We start from the raw sequence: 18,102 nt of genomic DNA, 5'->3' as shown, positions 1-18,102 counted from the left end.
TCACGAATGGCGTCTGAACTCCGAAGTGGTGCAAGGCCTCTTTCAGCAGTGGGGAGAGCCTTGGTTAGATCTATTCGCCACCGAAGAGAACGCGCAATGTCAGCAGTTCTGCGCGTTGGAATTTCCAAGGCGGCACTCGCTCGGCGACGCTTTTCGTCACGAGTGGAGTTGCGGTCTGTTGTACGCCTTTCCGCCTATACCACTTCTGCCCAGAGTGCTGAAGAAGATCAGGCGCGACCGGGCCCAAGTCATCTTGGTGGCTCCGGATTGGGCACGAAGATACTGGTATCCCGAGCTACTCAGTCTGTTGACCGATCCCCCGATACGTCTGCCCCTTCGGGAGGATCTTCTGTCGCAGCAGCAGGGGACGGTCCTCCACCCGAACCTGTCCAGCCTCCACCTCCATGCGTGGAGATTGAGCGGCGGCAGTTGATGCCATTTGACTTGCCTCCTGAAGTCTGTGATATCATTCTGGCAGCCAGGCGTCCCTCCACAAAGTCTGTATACGCCTGCCGGTGGAACAAATTTGTGGCATGGTGCACAGCAAAGGCTGTGGATCCCCTTTCCGCCCCTCTTTCTGAGGTTCTCCTCTTCCTTCTTTCTCTGGCCCGGCAGGGCTCTGCCCTGGGCACCCTGAAAGGTTATCTTGCTGCCATCTCCGCCTTCTTGCGGCTTCCTGATCAGCCTTCTCTTTTCAAGTCCCCTGTGGTTACACGCTTTCTCAAAGGCATTACACACACGTTCCCTCCTGTCCCTTTTGTAATGCCTCAGTGGGACTTGAATCTGGTTTTGACATTCCTGATGTGCGCTCCCTTCGAGCCTCTTCACAATTGCCCTCTTCGTCTTCTAACTCTAAAGACTGCTTTTCTGGTAGCCATCACCTCGGCTAGACGGGTGAGTGAGCTCCAGGCTTTATCTTCAAAGCCTCCTTTTCTATCTGTTCATCCGGACAAGGTTGTCCTTCGGCCTCGTCCCTCTTTTCTTCCTAAAGTGGTGACTCCATTTCACCTTGGGCAGTCTGTCACCTTGCCCACCTTCTTTCCGCCTCCGCATCCTTCCAAAGAGGAAGAGAGGCTCCACCGTCTGGACCCAAAACGTGCGCTCTCCTTCTATCTGGACCGCACAAAACAGTTCCGGGTGGACGACCAGCTTTTTGTTGGGTACGTGGGCGCTAAGAAGGGGAAAGCTGTGCACAAACGAACCATCTCTCGGTGGGTCGTTTTGTGTATAAAAATCTGCTATTCCTTGGCTAAAAAGGACCCTCCTGTTGGGCTGCGCGCCCATTCTACTCGGGCCACGGCGGCTACTACTGCCTTGGGACGGGGAGTCCCTTTGCAGGACATCTGTCAGGCGGCGACGTGGGCTTCTCTACACACGTTTGCCAGGCATTATTGCCTTGACAGCCAAGTCCGGAGGGATGGCTTCTTTGGCCGTTCTGTCCTCCAGGACTTTCTGGTGTGATCTTGGTTCTCAGACCCACCACCGGGGATGGTATTGCTTGGGTATCTATTCTAAGGTGAGGAATCTAACTAACGTGTTTCTTTCAGATGAACAAGTTACTAACCTTCGGTAACGATGTATCTGTAAGAAACATTAGTTAGTTAGATTCCTCACCGACCCACCCATCCTCCCCGTTCTGCGAACTGACATCTAGGGTTAAGGTTGTCCTTTCAGGCCCCTAGATTTTATTTTTGGCACCAGTGTCGGTCTTTGCATGGCTCTGCGTTCCTGGCGCGGAAGGCTATGTACAAGAACTGACGTCAGCGCGCGAGGGCGGCGTCTAAGTACTCCGACGACGTCATCCCGGCGCACGACGCCGACGACGGACGCGGAGCCGCAGACGACGCCTAGCGACGCGCAAGGGGTATTGCTGACGAAAAATCTTCCGGATCCAGTCTGACGCCTGGGGATATTCTAAGGTGAGGAATCTAACTAACTAATGTTTCTTACAGATACATCGTTACCGAAGGTTAGTAACTTGTTCATTTGGCAGAGTGTCCTGCCACTATTTCTGGACTGTTATGGCATCTATGGGATTCTGCCCCAGGTTCCTTTCCAGAAGTAAAGCACTCTATCCTCACTTAATGGTAAGGGTCACATGCATGGGGATGCTGTTTGCACAACTTGTGTCCACCATTCTTGTTTGCCTTGTAGTTTAACCCATATCTCCAGGCTATTAAGCTAACTTCTGCTATTCCACCTTTGCGTTTGCATACAGGGGAAGCTAAGTTGTTGGCTTATGCAGTTGATATTGCTGCTCTCACCTCTTACCCTGCAAAGGCATTGATGGCAATAGAGATTGCTGCTAGCACTTTTGGGAAAGTCTCTGGGTATAGGCTTAATCAGGATAAAACTGAGATTATCGCAAATAAAGAATTCAATCCATCTGACTCCCAATATGTTACATCGACTAGATATTTAGGGGTCAAAACCTCCTTTAACATGGATAAGATGATATCAATAAATTATAACTCACTTTTTCGCGGAATCCCAAGCTTGACTCAGGGGACTGGAGCAGGCGGTGATTCAAAACCACCCTAATCGCTACAAGTTGCATAAAATGTGGGAACCAGTCAGGTGGGGTATCCAAGAAATGGGACATGGAGGTGACCTTGAAATAGGACAGAATTAGGCTATTTGATCTATCTTCAGGCTGACTCTTTAGTCTCCTTTTCTTCTTGGGTATGGACAAATGAATAATACTTGCTGACTTTCTGCCTATTGGTATGATGGATTTTGATAATGATTATTGTTTTCTTTTTTTTCTCTCCTGTCTTTTGCTGTTTGATATACGTGGTCTGATATGATGTTTTGTAAAAAAAAAAAAAAAAAATCTTTGGGGGCTGAATAAGTTAAATCCTTATTCCCTTCTGTACTGGTAGTTTTGTGCTGCCAAGATAATATTTGGGGCATGAATACTTTATGGCATATTTCACATAACTTGACTTACGAGTAAGATGTTGCTTTATATATATTTTGAATGTAAAATTAATAAATACCTGTTATTTTAGAGCCCTATCCTCCAGGACACTATCTACACTCACTTCCTACAATGTTGCTGATGATCCTTAACATGGTCTGAATGTTCCTCTCTGCTTATGGATGCCTGAGATGTGGGACCCGGTGTGGTCGTCAAGGCTATGCTGTGGTTAGTGGTGTGGCCACATCAAATAATTGTAATTCATAACTAGGGCTACAGGAATTATGTGGCAAAGCAGGAGCAATTTATGGTTAATGGGTGGTTGAGTTATGTATCATGAAAAATGTTTTTATGGCGGAAATGTAGTGGATAATAACAATGTAGGTGGCACATTCTTTGATATTTTGACACATATTTTTGAAGGTAGATTCAGGAGAATGTGTGCAGCCATGTTTTGGACTACTTGATGTTTGTTAATCAGGTATTCTGGATGTCCAAGATAGAGGGCATTTCCATAGTCCAGTCTTGAGGTTTTCACTGCTGGACGACCATTTTTCATGCTGTAAATGAGAGAAACTGCAAGAACTGTTTTAGTGAACACAGTATTCCAAAACATTTGTGTTTGGAAGGACAGACTGTAATCAAATTTGACTCCCCAGTTCTTAACTGCCCCCCCCCGTGGTCCTGAGGGGGGGCATCTTCAGGCCAAAAGATCTGCCATGTTTCTGGTTTTGTCTGCATGGCACTTTAGTTAGTGTAAGGCCAACCCGTGAAATACCACTGTCAGGCAGGCTTTTACAGATTTTCCAGAGATCCTTTCTCCCTTGCCACATGAGAACAGCTGAGCATCATAAGCATACGATATAACTTGAGCTCCCAGGGCTTCTGCTATCTGGGCAAGTGGAGTGAGATACAAGTTAAATATTGTTCGGCTCAGGGCCGAGCCGTGGGGAACCCCCACCATCAGATCACAAGACTTTGAGGGAAAAGGAGGAGCCCAGACCTCCTGACCTCTTCCTTCCAGAAAGGAGGCAAGCCAGTCCAAGGCTTGACCCACTATCCCGATGGATTGGAGACATACTAAAAGTCTGGAGTGAGGACCCGTGTCAAAGGCTGCTGACAGATCTAACATGATCAGCACTGCTTTCCCACCTGTATCCAGGATGCCTCTGATGTGTTCTGTTACCTCCATTAGTGCTTTCTTTGTCCTGAAGTTGGGTCTAAGTTGGACTGGCTAGGATAGAGCAGGTTGTTGGTTTCCAGCTATAGGGAAAGCTGCTGATTTACATGCTTTTCCAGCACTTTAGACAGGGCCGGTAATAGAGATATAGGAGAGGGTAAAGTAGCTTTCGATAACAAAGCATTGAGCACCTTATTGGCCAGAGGGTTGATGGTGAGTGCCCCTAATTCTACCAGATTGGGAGGGAAACGGTCTGAGGGAGACCCAGATTGAAGGTTGCATATGTCTGTTAAAGAACTCTACAGAGGGATATGTTGGAAGCTAAAGAGTGTAGCTGTATTTGAGGTGATAGTACTGGATTGCATTAATTCCAACAAAACATCTCCTAGCTGGGAGTCAGAGGACAGACTGGCTTGAATAAATTAAGATCATGTTTTGAAAATAAGTTGCCAGCTGTTTGCCCCAGTCCACTCACTGAAAGATATTGGGATCTAGCGCAACCCTCCGGGGACATAAAGTTTTTAACAACTTTAAAGATTTCCCTTGCTTTGTTTCCTACTCCCTCAAGCCTTTCTTTCAAATGAGTTTGCTTAGCTATTTTAACTTAATATTTTTTAAGATCTGCCTTATAAACTCCTTTGTCATTAGTATTGTATTATTACGTCCATTGCCTTTCCAAGTTTTTACACCATTTCTTTTCAACCATGAGACGGTCTGTAAACCATGTACTAGACAGCTTATTTCTGCAAGGTCTGGACTGGTTCTAATTTATCGGTGATATCCTGAATCCATTTGTCTAGAAGGCTGCAGACATCCTCAACTGAGCCTGAGAGAGAGGGGGCACTTTCTACCAGGTAGCGAATGAACTCCACTGGCTGGAATTTATGAAAGGCTCTCATGGCGTATGGGGCCCTGACTGTCGAAGGTTGTGCTTTTCTTAGGGTGGCTAAGAGAATTTAATCAGGTAGCGATCCATCCAAACTTGAGGAATGGGGTTTGCAAAGTGACATTGGAAAACACTTGATCAAGCACATGGCCTGCTTGATGTGTCAGGCTGAACACACTTTGGATACGTTCCAGAGATGTCATGGTATCCAGCAGTGCCTCCACCTCACTGTCATCCATCTTATGCAAACAGCTTAAAAACGCGTCCCTCCCCGGTCCAACACAAATTGTTCCGATTGTTTGGAAGGAGGTGCCATCTACCGGTAGTAAGCTACGACCACTTCCGCCCTATACCAGACGGGAGGTTAGCAGTCTAGCATACCTCTCTACATAAACACATGCCTGGACAGATGCGCAGCGGATGCTCGCATCGGTCACGCCGCTGGCGCGCCTATGGCAAGCCCGTCTGCGCCCATCCGTGCCTGGACGTCACCAGGAGCAGGAACCCCTGCCGGTTTTGCCCAAAAACTAACAAACGAGGTGAGGACCTGTCGCATCTACACCAGCCAAGAGTTGGTCAAGATTAACTACAACTATTCAACAAGACAGATAGCAAATAAGGCATGCGCCTCATCCCCAAAAGTAGTTGGTCCGTTCTCTTGCATTACCTGTAAATTCCAAAGTATACATTTAACCACATCGATGCGAGTGACGGAGCGATTCCGTCATGCGCGTCAGTTGCGCTGTGCGTATGACGGAACCGCTCCGTCATGGTCCCGCCCACGCAATAGAACCTTCAGCACAGCGCGGTAATCCACGCCGCGCTGAAGGGGTTAACTCAGCCACCGAGAGACAATCTCACCACTGGGCAGGGTATTGGAACTCCTCACCATTCCATAGGCAGGAAGTGCTCTCCCAGGACAGACAGTAGCGAAGGCTGGAACTGCTTTCTGGCTAACGTAAAGTCTTTGCCAAAGCATGCAGTCAACATATGGGACCTGCTGACCTCCACTAACCCCACATTTTTACTCCTTGCAGATTTTAACGTGCACAGCGAAAACCCAGATAATCCAGAGGCGACGTCCCTCCTGACAGAACTGTTCTCACTCAATCTAACTAAAATACATAAGGATCCCACTCACCAGGCAGGTCATACGCTGGATCTAATACTAACAAACTCCCCCAACATATCCTATGGAGCAACACACCCCTTGGTCAGATTACTCCATGATCGAGTTCCGCATCAGCAAGACACAGACTGTCCCCAAAGTCTACACCAAAAAAAGTTATAGACAATGGCATAAACTTCCGCCCTCACATTTTCAAACCAATTTTATTCCACCTCAATACTCTGAAACTGACAATGTAGAGGAACGCCTAGCCTCCTTCAATTCTAGCCTGCTATCCACTTTGGACAGCTTAGCTCCTTTGAAACAGTGCCCCACGAACATAAAACGCCGCCAGACACCGTGGTACTCTACCACCCTTCGGCTCGAAAAAAGTAAATGTAAAAAACTCGAACGCTGTTTGCGTCGCTCACATGACCTAGCAGACAAAGAAAGATTTAAGTATGCACTAACACAGTACCATAATAACCTGAAAAACGCTCGTAAAACTCACATCACAGCCCAACTTGAACAATCCGGGAGCACTCCGAGAATTCTCTACCAGATCCTAAAAACATTCACCAACCCCAAAGCCTGCGACATTGAATCCGCCCCATCTCAAACGCTGTGCGACAATATAGCAAGACATCTAACTCAGAAAATGGATACGATTTATAATAAAATCACCTCGTCTAAGGGCCCTCAGACTGACCCTAAGCTTGATCTCCCACCAGCCACTCCCACTTCTCACACGCTGGAGAACTTCCTGTTACTTACCACAGAGGAGACTGAAGCTTTATTAAGAAGCGCCAAAGGGTCCCCAATAGATCTCATACCTGCTAAAATAGCTGCCACACTATCTAAACAACTAGCCTACCCCATCTGCTCTATCCTAAACAGCTCCATGAAGGAAGACATTCTCCCACCGGATTGGAAAGCTGCGCAGATTATCCCAATTATAAAAAACTCCACACTCCCTACGGAAGACGTAACCAACTACCACCCCATTTCACTACTTCCCTTACATAGCAAAACTTTGGAAAAATACATTATCAGATTTCGCTGAATCCTCGAACTGCTTGGATCCCTCTCAATCCGGATTCTGTCCCAGATATAGTACAGAGTCAGCATTAGTGGCAGTCACGGACGACATCAGGATGCGGTTGGATAACAGTCAAGCGGTACTCTTGGTACTGCTTGACCTATCTGCTGCATTCGATACCTTCTCCCACCAGATTCTACTGAGGAGACTGGGAGACATAGGCCTTAATGGAAGTGTCCTAAAGTGGAGGACCAACTTTCTGTCTGACAGAATGCAGACCATTAACCTAGGTCCATTTCACTCACAGACCACCAGGGTGACCAAGGGTGTACCACAGGGCTCATGTTTGAGCCCTACCCTGTTTAACAGTTATGTTACGCCCTTGGCGAGACTATTGAGGAATTTGGGATTTACCCCTATATCCTACGCTGATGACACCCAACTGCTTCTCTCCTTTGACAAATCCAATATCAACATTCAGACCACCTTTGCTGAGGGTATGAAGGCCATCACAGAATGGATGGCGATAACGTTCTCCAGCTCAATGCAGCTAAGTCAGAGATTATGCTGTTTGGGGAAGCTACAGTGAAGTGGTCCCCTAGCTGGTGGCCAGAGGAATTAGGTTCTACCCATTGTCCAAAACAGGTGGTAAAAAACACCTCGGGGTTCGGTTAGACCACAAACTTACATTGGGAGACCATACCACCTCCACTGCTGGTGCATGCCACCACAGCCTTAGCCTACTCGGAAGAGTTTTCCCTTTTCTGCCACTATCGACACGGAAAACCTTGATCCAAGCATTGGTCCTAAGTCGTCTGGACTATTGCAACACTCTGCTGATCCCAGCCAATGAAAGCTCCTTAAATAAACTCCAGGTAGTCCAGAACACCACGGCCCAAATGGTGACCAATGCTCCCCCCAGGACCGCATCACTGCACCTTCTTCAGAAACTACATTGGTTACCAGTCCGGAAGAGGATCAAATTTAAAATCTGTTGTATAGCATACAAAGCATTAACCAACCTTGGCCCCAGCTACCTAAACGACAAGTTTATTAGTTATGTTCCTTTCAGACCCCTTCGCTCTGGAGCTAAAGCACTGCTTCAAGTTCCTCGCTTTCAAACAGACCCCCTTAGGTGGCAAAGCCTTTTACCATCTGGCCCCACACTACTGGAACAAACTCCCCATTCACTTGCGACAATGCACGGACTATCTGGCATTCAGAAAGTTGCTGAAAACCTCACTGTTCTGCTTGTCCCTCCTTGGTTTTATACGGCGGTCCTAGCGCCGAGATACCCTAATGGGGTGATTCTGGCGCTCTATAAATAAAATAAATAGAAATGCATGTGTAGATTGAGATCCCCCAAAAATATAAAATGAGCATATCTAAGTGCTAGATGCACCAGGGCATTGCCCAGGGATTTAAGCAATGGACCTGTAGGGCCCGGAAGTCTATAAATTAGTATCCTGACCAATGATTGTTGAAAAGTCATAGTAATGCAGAAGTCCATCGATTCTGCTCCTACCAAGCCCTCATTCAGGATAGTCTGGCAGTCATAGTCTTCTTTATAAACCAAGACTAGCCCTCCTCCCCTGCTGCTCAGGTGGTCTTTTTATGTATTTTGTATCCATTAGGAATGGCAGTGGCAAGGACGGGGATGGTCGTCTCTGAGAGCCATGTTTCTGTCATAAACAGTATGTCTGGGGTTTCCTCATTCAGAAAGTCAAAAATATTGACTGCATGTTTCAGCAGTGAGCCGACATTAATTAAAGCTGCAGAGAACTGAGCATTACTTTTCTTAATCACTAGAGTGAAGGAGGTGTACATGTCCCATGGTGGAGGGTTTAGTTGAAAACCACATTGGGGACAGAGGTACAGATCTTTAAGTGGAAGTGATGGGACTTGTACAGCACATTTTTCTACAGGGGGAAGACTACACAGGAAGGCCCTACTATAACATATAGGCAATTTATCTTCTGGTGAGCAACGGGTAAAGTGGCACCACTGGTCGCTTCTGGGATGCTGACGGACGCTGATAGGCGCAGAAGGGCTTGCCTTTTGCACGCCGGTGGTGTCCCCGCTGCGTGCATCTGTTCAGTGTCCGCACAGTGCCCCCATTATATGCATGGTGCCTTGAACAACTAGAACACGCACTGCCCAAATATGGCACCTCAAGTTATCACAGAGTGGGAAAAATGGCTGATTTCCGAATTCTAGTGGAATTGTTTGCTACTCCTATCACCCATCAAAGTGACACCACCCACTAATGTGCAAATTGAGCGACAGTTCAAGTGCGAGTGCAACAATTCAAATTCAAGTATTACAGGTTAAAAAAAATATGTACATAGCTTTTCACAGATTAAAACAGAAACAACGATCTTGTGCAAAAAAGCAGAATCACCTAGAGCTGCTCATCTGCGCAGTGTCCGTCATTATATGCATGTGCCCTTTAGCAACTAGAGCTCGCACTGCCCAAATATGTCGCCTCTAGTTATCCCGAGTGGAAAAAATTGCCAATTTCCAAATGCTAGTGAAAGTTTTAGCCTATTGGCCATAAGGCACATTCATTATGCAGACTGTGGTGTCTGGCCAGTGAGGCAGCAATTAACCACCTTTGAACCAGGTAAAGAATGGATAATATGAATGATGTTTAATACACATAAAGAAGGGGAGAGGGTCTGAAAACTCTACTCCTACCCCCCTAAACGCAAGCTTATACACACCAAGAGGAGTAGAGAGTGTGAAATGGGAAAGGTCTTGGTGGAGGCACGTGCACAGTGTGAAAATACTGCCCTCCCCCACAAAGTTGTGACATGCTTCATTATTGGGCTTTGCTACCAAACACCCCCGTGCAGACCAACGCCTGGGGTGGAGCAAAAGGGAGGGGAAGACTATACAAACATGTAAGATATACAAATATTTAATGCCAAACTATAATGTGATCACCGAAAGTAAAGTGCAGTGGAAGTTAAAAGTAGCTTGAGATGGGTTATTTTGTGCATTAAAACACGCTATGCCTACGCCTTGGCGAAGGAGGAGACCCCAGAAGGGATCAGAGCCTATTCCACCAAGGCCAAATACACCACTTCTTTCCACACCAGAGGCGTTCCAATCGCAAAGATCTGCAAGGCTGTGATGCAGGTGTCCCTACACACTTTTGACAAACATTACTGCCTGGATTCTGAGGTGTGTAGTGATAGTCACTTCTCCAGATAAGTTTTGCAGGAATACCATGTGTCTAACCATCCATCAACCCTCCTCCAGGGGCAGGGTATTGTTCTGAAATCTGTTATACAGATGAGGAATCTGCTAGAAATATACATAAGAACAAATAGTTACCTGCGGTAATGTTTTTGATGGATTTTCTATCTATCTGCAGATTCATCACTTACCCATCCACCTCCCCATTTGATGGTTGCGTTATAGGGAAAGTTAATATGACCATATTTATATTTTGCTACTGCACTACTTCGTCGTTAGAAGTCCATCTGCTTGCCTTGAAGGCTTGAACAAAATGGACGGAAACTGACAAAGTTGCACCAGTTGGGTACTATATGGCTTCAGTGAGGTTACCCATGCCACTTCCAGTGTTGTTATGACACCTGCGCCCCATACCGGTGACGTGAGAGCTTTGGAGTTTCCAGATCCAGTCTGACGCCTGGGTTGAGTAATCTGCAGGCAGATAGAGTATTCACCAGAAAGATTATTACTGCAGGTAAGTAACTTATTCTTAAGAGCTAAATCTCACTGGAAATGGTCACAGCCTATCACTAATGTTGGAAATGGAAGTAGAAGGGGAAAATCCGTTAATCCCGGAAAAGGAAAATGTGCAAACCCCCAAAACAAATGTTTGGATTCCTTGCCTAGACACACATGGCATAATAGCTCTGTGGCTATAAATCGTTAGGTTGGAAAGAAAAGGAGATACGATTTGCTTCTCATCTTCTTTTGTGCAGTATTTACCCCAGCTTGTGAGGCTAGTCTATTGTATTTGCGATTTTATAAAATTCTGACTACTAATACTAAATGAGCTAAAACAGCTGCATGTTCTACTTTTAGCATCGACTCTAATAGTTGTCCCACATATGTTAAACTGGAAGAGGAAGACTGAGGGGGCAATTTTTCGGGGGACTTACCGCCTCTGAGGTTTCCTGTACAAATAACTTCTGGGCTGCAGTTCTGCTGGCACATATCAGAGCCCCCCGTTGATTGGCTAAGTGACGAATCCACCCCCAATCAGTGGGACATTTAAACGGCAGCAGCGCAACAGCACTGCATACTTGGCACTTCACACCCACACACAGGATAAGAAGCATCGGGGGAAGAAAAACAAGATACAAAAGGTCGCCAAACAAATCCCGAAAGATAATGCGCGGTATCTGGTCCTCCGGCGCCTTGGCCGGGCCCCACTGGCTGAAGCTGCCAAGCTGTTCACACGCGGATTCGAATTTTTGGGAGGGGAGTAAAAGTGAGTTTGACTGGTGTTGAAGAGAGAGGCGCCCCCTGGCTGTTGCTGTGCACGAACCTCGACCACACTTGGATCGACTCCTGCCCCCTCCTTGAAAGGTGGGTTCCATAAGATGCTGTGAACCCGGTGTGGACGTGTACAAGGCCTCTCCTCCCTAGTCAGGGGCAGTGCTATCGTTGGTTCAGCAGGTGCAGTGCACTGGGGCCCAACGCCTTGAGGTGCTCATTGAACCCTGGTCATTACTGCACTTTACTATCCCAACAGCAGTCAAAGGGGCACTTCCCATGCTTGCACCGGGACACACAGCATCATTGCTCAGATACTGTTCCCAGCATCGGCATTTGTCATGGCAGTCTCGTGGTAGGGGTTCTATAGATCCCTGATCGTCGTAGCTGAGAAACCACCACAGGAGGTGAGCTGCACCTGATCACTGACATGTTTTTATTTTTTTATTTAGCATCCTCACTAAGCACTTCAAACCCATCATCATCACGTAGTATTTATTAACCATGGGAGATGTATTAAAAACTTGTATGAAAAACACCAAAGTCCATTGTGTAACTAAATCACCAAACATATCCATCATTGTAGCCACCGATCAAGTATATAGTAAAAACAACCGATCAAGTATATAGTAAAAACAATGATAAACCAGCTTTTCATGATTAAAGCAGCATGTCTGAGTATTAATACAATACATCAAATCCCCACTTGCTCCTTGCAAATAACAATTCACGGATTCATGTAACAATCTTTATTCAAAGTCCCCCATGTTGCATAATTTTGTAATACTTATTGCACATTGAAAATAATTAACTTAAGTCGCACGAACAGGCAATGTTTGTTACAAAATAAAAGAAGGCAGGCCTACATTGTCTGAGGCTCAAAATGCTCAATATGCGCAGCAAGTAACTTTTCCCCTCGGAATAAAAATAAATACATTTAAAAAAAAGCATAAAATGGAAAGTGGTTTGGACAGAACATGAGTCACATGGGCAAGGAGGAAGCTCGTTCTGTTTGCATCCATTTTACATAGGAAGAACCCAAATCTGTATATTTCTCTAGTGTGTCAGGAAATATCTGTGCTGCGGTTTGGTACCCTGTTTGAGATGTGGCTCAATGCCATTTGTTGTTGATAGCTACTATATGGCCTTACCGTGGGTTTACAAGATCTACGTCGTCTCTTTCAGCATTACATAGTTCTGGGGTAAGCCCCGGGTAACTTTATGAATGCTGCGATCAGCAATGCATTCTGGGTCGATGAATAACTCTGGCACAACCAAGCTGTAACAATGTGAACATATGTAGGACAACCAAGGGATCCTGAATAGGTTGTCCAGCTTTAGACAGTCAACAGGGACCAATCGCTTACAGCTCGTCTCCGACTTTACCCGTAGTGAGAGCCACAACATGAAGGGACACAATTTGATGTAATTCTCAATATAATCTGGTCCAAGTCGTGACATATATAGATTAAAATGCTGGCAGGGATGGCCAGTAATCTTCTCGAGAACTTGTTTTCAATTTTCTGGATGATCGAAGAACCAATATAACTCTGCAGTAACGCTCTGGAAGTAGTATCCTCATATGTTTACTTTTGCAGGTAGAAATCATTTCGTTTAATGATTTTGCCCCAAGTTGTGATGCAAATCTAAACACTGCTTTTCTAAAGTTACAGAGAATCTTCCAGGTGCATACATCGTCACACGCTACCCTAAAGACGAGAAAGTACGATCTTAACATATCGTAAAGTGTGTGTCCTTTTTTAGCTCCCCTGAGGTCGTATATCATAATATTCTTGTTGGATAAGTTGGAGGTAAGATCCAACTGGTCCATAAAGTCAGTGAATGAATCAATAAATAGTTGGAGCCCATAGAGGTTCTAGACATGAGTACCATGTCATTGGCGTAGGGTAATGCTTTACCTTTTTAGGTCTCGCTTGACCCAGCGCATGCGCTGGTCTGGCAAGACTTATTGAGAGGGCGCCAAACAGTGCTACCAGGCCAGCCTAGAGCTACAGTGCATGTGCGCAGGCGCGCGCGCCGGGCTTTACCGCGATTACTTTCACTTTCGCGGCCGCTTGACATAGCCAATACGTCTCGCTTTTGGGACCTTATAAGTATTTAGTTATGCAACTGTTGCCTGGCTAAACACTTATAAGGTCCCAAAGGCGAGACCTATTAGCTATGTCAATGCTTGTTATACAATGTGAAGAGGGGACAAGCACAAACTTTTGTCGAACACCCCAATCTAGTCTTAATGGGTCTGTCCATTTCCGATTAGGTCCAAATCTCACACTAACAGTGACATTACAGTAGGACTGTCTCCCAAAACAAACAATTGACTTATCCACACCCGAATTAAACATAATACTCCGAAGCTTCGACCGGTTCGCCCTGTTGAAAGCCGAGCTGAAGTCCATGAAGGCCAAATGTAATCTACCTTGCTATGCCCTTGTATAATCCATCATATAATATTTTTTATTAAAAGATACAGATTTGTTTAACCCTACCCAGCCTTGCACCCGAGCTGAAGATCAGAAGAATACAGTTTTCATTTGTCCAAACCTCAAGCCTGTCCAAAATAATCCTACCAGCAATATTGGCAATAAAATCTATAAGTGAAATCAGGCGGTAACACTTAAGGACTCCTTTTCGCCTTTTTTACAGACAGATACAGTAATAGAATAGTTCCAAAACTGAGGCGCGTCTACTTAGCAGCACGTCTACGGGCGTTTGTTACAACAGGTGCTCACAGGGCAATATCATCTCTATAGATGTCCACAGGGAGACTGTCAGGGCAGGAGCTTCAACTCTGAGGCTCTTATTGATGGCCGCAACTACGTCTTTCAACCCTAAGTCAGAATCAACGGATCAACCCTCCTGGACATCACCAGAGAGAAGCGTTATTGGACCCTTACTTGTTGTTGAATATGCTTCCCCAAAATGGGCCACTCACCTATCCGAGTGGAGTAGGGTATCCAGACCCGAGGCAAAGATGTCTCCAAAATATGGATGATTAATGATATTCCAAAATGCAAAGTTCTCATTAATTTCACTGCCAATAATAAACCCAGGTGTCTTCCCTGATTTGATTTTCTTGTTGGTCATTCTACATGCTTGCACTTCTTTAGTATTTTTAAGGGTACTCTGTGACGTAGATTGAAGGTTATGTTATGCAAGGGAAAAGGTAGACTCAAACCATCGTCAGTCATGTGTTACTTTAACGTGTTGCATAATATAAAAAAATCACGATTCCCTCACTGGTCTTCTCCTTAATAAATCAGTATCTGCGTCATTCCGCACCTCAGGCTAGAAGAAAACGTCGACAAATTACGATGACTAAAAATTAGATCTAAGATTGAAAAGTCAAAAGCATAAAGTCTGAAATCATTAGTAAAAGTCAGCCATGCTAGCTAGTCCTACCTATAAAAGTAAGCTTGAGAGAACTGGCACTATGGCAATTCTCAGACAAACAACAGGATATATTTTGAGATGAGTCTATTTCATGCTTCGCCATATGTAACATGGGTAAAGTTTATCTGCTCCACCCCAAGAGGCTCAAAAATCAACAAACTGCAGTTACCTACTTAGATAAGTGGAATGGCTGTATCTTTTGAGTGTATATAACTTTCAAGTGCCTGGCTAAGAGAATTGACCATAACCATGCTTTGGTGATATAAATTGCTATTACAGAAATAAATTAGTAAGAAATTCTTTACGGCAGTAGTTCCCAAACTTTTGACTTCTGGGGACCCCCACTTAATCATTACTGGAACCTGGGGACCCCAACTGAATCATTATTCGAATCCAGGGACCCCCCACAAATCATTACTGGAAGTTGGGGAACCCAGCCTAAGCAATGTTGATGATTTGAACCACAAAACAATACACAAAAAAGCATTCATCAAACAAATACACAAATAACACATTTTATTTAATTAGAAAACATATAAATAAAGAAGAAATTAAAATTTAATTTTAATAGAATGGCTGGAGCTTTTATAAATTCAATTATGGCCGCTCATCATCATCCATCCTATATTTAGTTTGATGTACTTGCACTACTCCAGCAAATCGATCTGAGGATATTAATTTAATTTTTAGCCTCTAGTTTCAAATTTCTTCACATTCACAGTATGCTTTAAAATGTTCAATTGTACATTTAGACTCTTTGTATATCTACACTTTATTGATATGTTAATATTATTCAATTTTCAAAGTAGTCGCGGACCCCCTGAGGAGGCTTTAGGGACCCCAGTTTGGGAACCACTGCTTTACGGCATTGCACTCTACTCGTAGTAGCTGATGGTATCCAGTCAAAATATCAAGGGGCCCATTAGGATGGCGGGCAGACGAACACCCTAGTGGTGCTGGGACCGGCAGCCAGACGTGCGGCGGTCACGCACCACTGATTAGGATGTGACCGCCACCCTGGCGGTAGCATTCCGCTATCTTGACATTGTGGCGGGTGCTGCTGTAAGCAGCACCCGCCGCAATGGCATGTTGTGCATTGCCAAGCACAACGTGGCAGGCACAGCGCGGTGCCTGCCACCTTGTGCATGGCAATGTAGGGGGGTACCACAGGTACCCCCAAGTGCAGCCCCCCATCCCCCCACCCCCCCAGGGGCCCGCATTGGGCCCCCAAAGCAATTCCCGCTAGCCTTTCCATCGCCGCCATGGAAAAAACCTTTGAGAACACCCATGCTAATATGGATGGCGGTGACTGGTAGGCACCGCCACCATATTAGTGCCCAAGTCCGCCCGGCCGGCAATTGTAACGATTGCCGACCGGCAGAAAAGCGGCGGACGCACTTTGCGTCCGCCGCGATACCCCCCGACATGATAATATGGCGGGGGTAAATCAGGTTGTGATGGCGGGCAGATTAGTTATCAACTAATTATTCATTATTAAAAATAAATTACTTCCCACCCTTTACCCCTAAAAACCCCACAACCCGCAACTAAAATTAATTACACAATTTCCATATAAATTAACAACTATTTATTAATCAATTAAAAAGAAATCACTTCTCACCCTTTACCCCTATAAACCCCACAACCCGCACCTAAAATTTACCAAAAATTGAAAAACCAATCAATATTAAAAATATCAATTAAATAAATATTAATAAATAAAAAATATTCATTAATTTATCATAATTAAATTACTTTCCACCCTATTCCCCTATGATAACTATGATTAATTAATTGATAATTAATTAGGGTAATTGTGTATTTATTTTTTGTGTGGGTTTTGGGTTTATAGGGGTGAAGGGGTGGGGAATTTTTTTTAATTTAACTTACTTTATAATTAATTGCTAAATACTAATAGTTATTTGATTTTTTTTTACATTTTGTAATTAACTTTTTTACAGTTTAATTTTAGTTGTGGGTTGTGGGGATCATGGGTGTAAAGGCTGGGAATGTAATTACATTTGATGTGTTTGAATTTGTTTATTAATTAATATTTGTTTAATTGATAACTAATTATGTTAATTATGGAAATACTTTTTTTATGTGGGCTGTAAGTTGTGTGGTGTTATAGGTAGGAAGTAAATAGACTATATTTATGTAAACATTTATGTTTTTGTTAATAAATAATTTCTAAGGGTAAATATTTATTTGTTTGAAAATTATTTATTTATTCTATTTAATATAGTATTTGTAGGTGTTTGTGATATGTATTTAACATTATAACATGTTTTTATTTTTAATATTAAATATATTTGTATTCTAATTTCTCACGACGGATTTGAGTCTGCTCTATCGAACATTGTAAGTGGTAATCATCCTGGGTACATTGGTTAGACACCTTTCTGAAGGTAATTTGTCTTTATTAAACAGGACATCTTTGTGTTTTACATCTTTCAATTTAGTTGTTAATTTTATGTATGTAGTGCTCGCAAGTTACTGATTTGTGGCCTAGAGTATAATCAGTATAACTTAGTATTACTTTTATGTGTCCGAATGAATGTGAACTACTAAAATCTTTTTGTCATCTCTATTAGAAGGTAAAAGGTCACTGGAACATAACCAATGCCGGTACTCACTGCTGCACAAAAAATGATGATTATTTTGTGATTGCGCCAGAATTTGTATATAATTGTTTATGAATTTCTTTAATAATATCTATAAGGGTCTTTATCCTGATCAACATGTGCCCTTTGACGGTATGGTGATTATTGCTAATATCACACATTGTAGTATGCTTTTTATTTCTACTGTGACGTATTAAGGGCACCGCTGGCGGTTGTATAGTAACTTGACAAAGGCAGTTCCGGCTGAAACGCGTTGTTTTCTGCACAATAAATCACCCCGGGATTAAATTGGTGTGCCGCCTCCTTTCCGATTGGAATTTGGACTGTTTTGAAAGACATTTGTGACTTCTGCCACCACGGCTGGCACGGACGATTATTGGGCAAGCGTACGGCATAACAGACAGACTTCTGTATATATATATATATATATATATATTACCTACTGGCGGTCGCCAGTAGGT

The sequence above is a fragment of the Triturus cristatus genome, chromosome 4_1 (genome assembly GCF_964204655.1).
Source record: "Triturus cristatus chromosome 4_1, aTriCri1.1, whole genome shotgun sequence".
NCBI classification, from domain to species: Eukaryota; Metazoa; Chordata; class Amphibia; order Caudata; family Salamandridae; genus Triturus; species Triturus cristatus.
The sequence above is the reverse complement of the archived record's forward strand: the minus strand, read 5'-3'. Positions refer to the sequence as shown.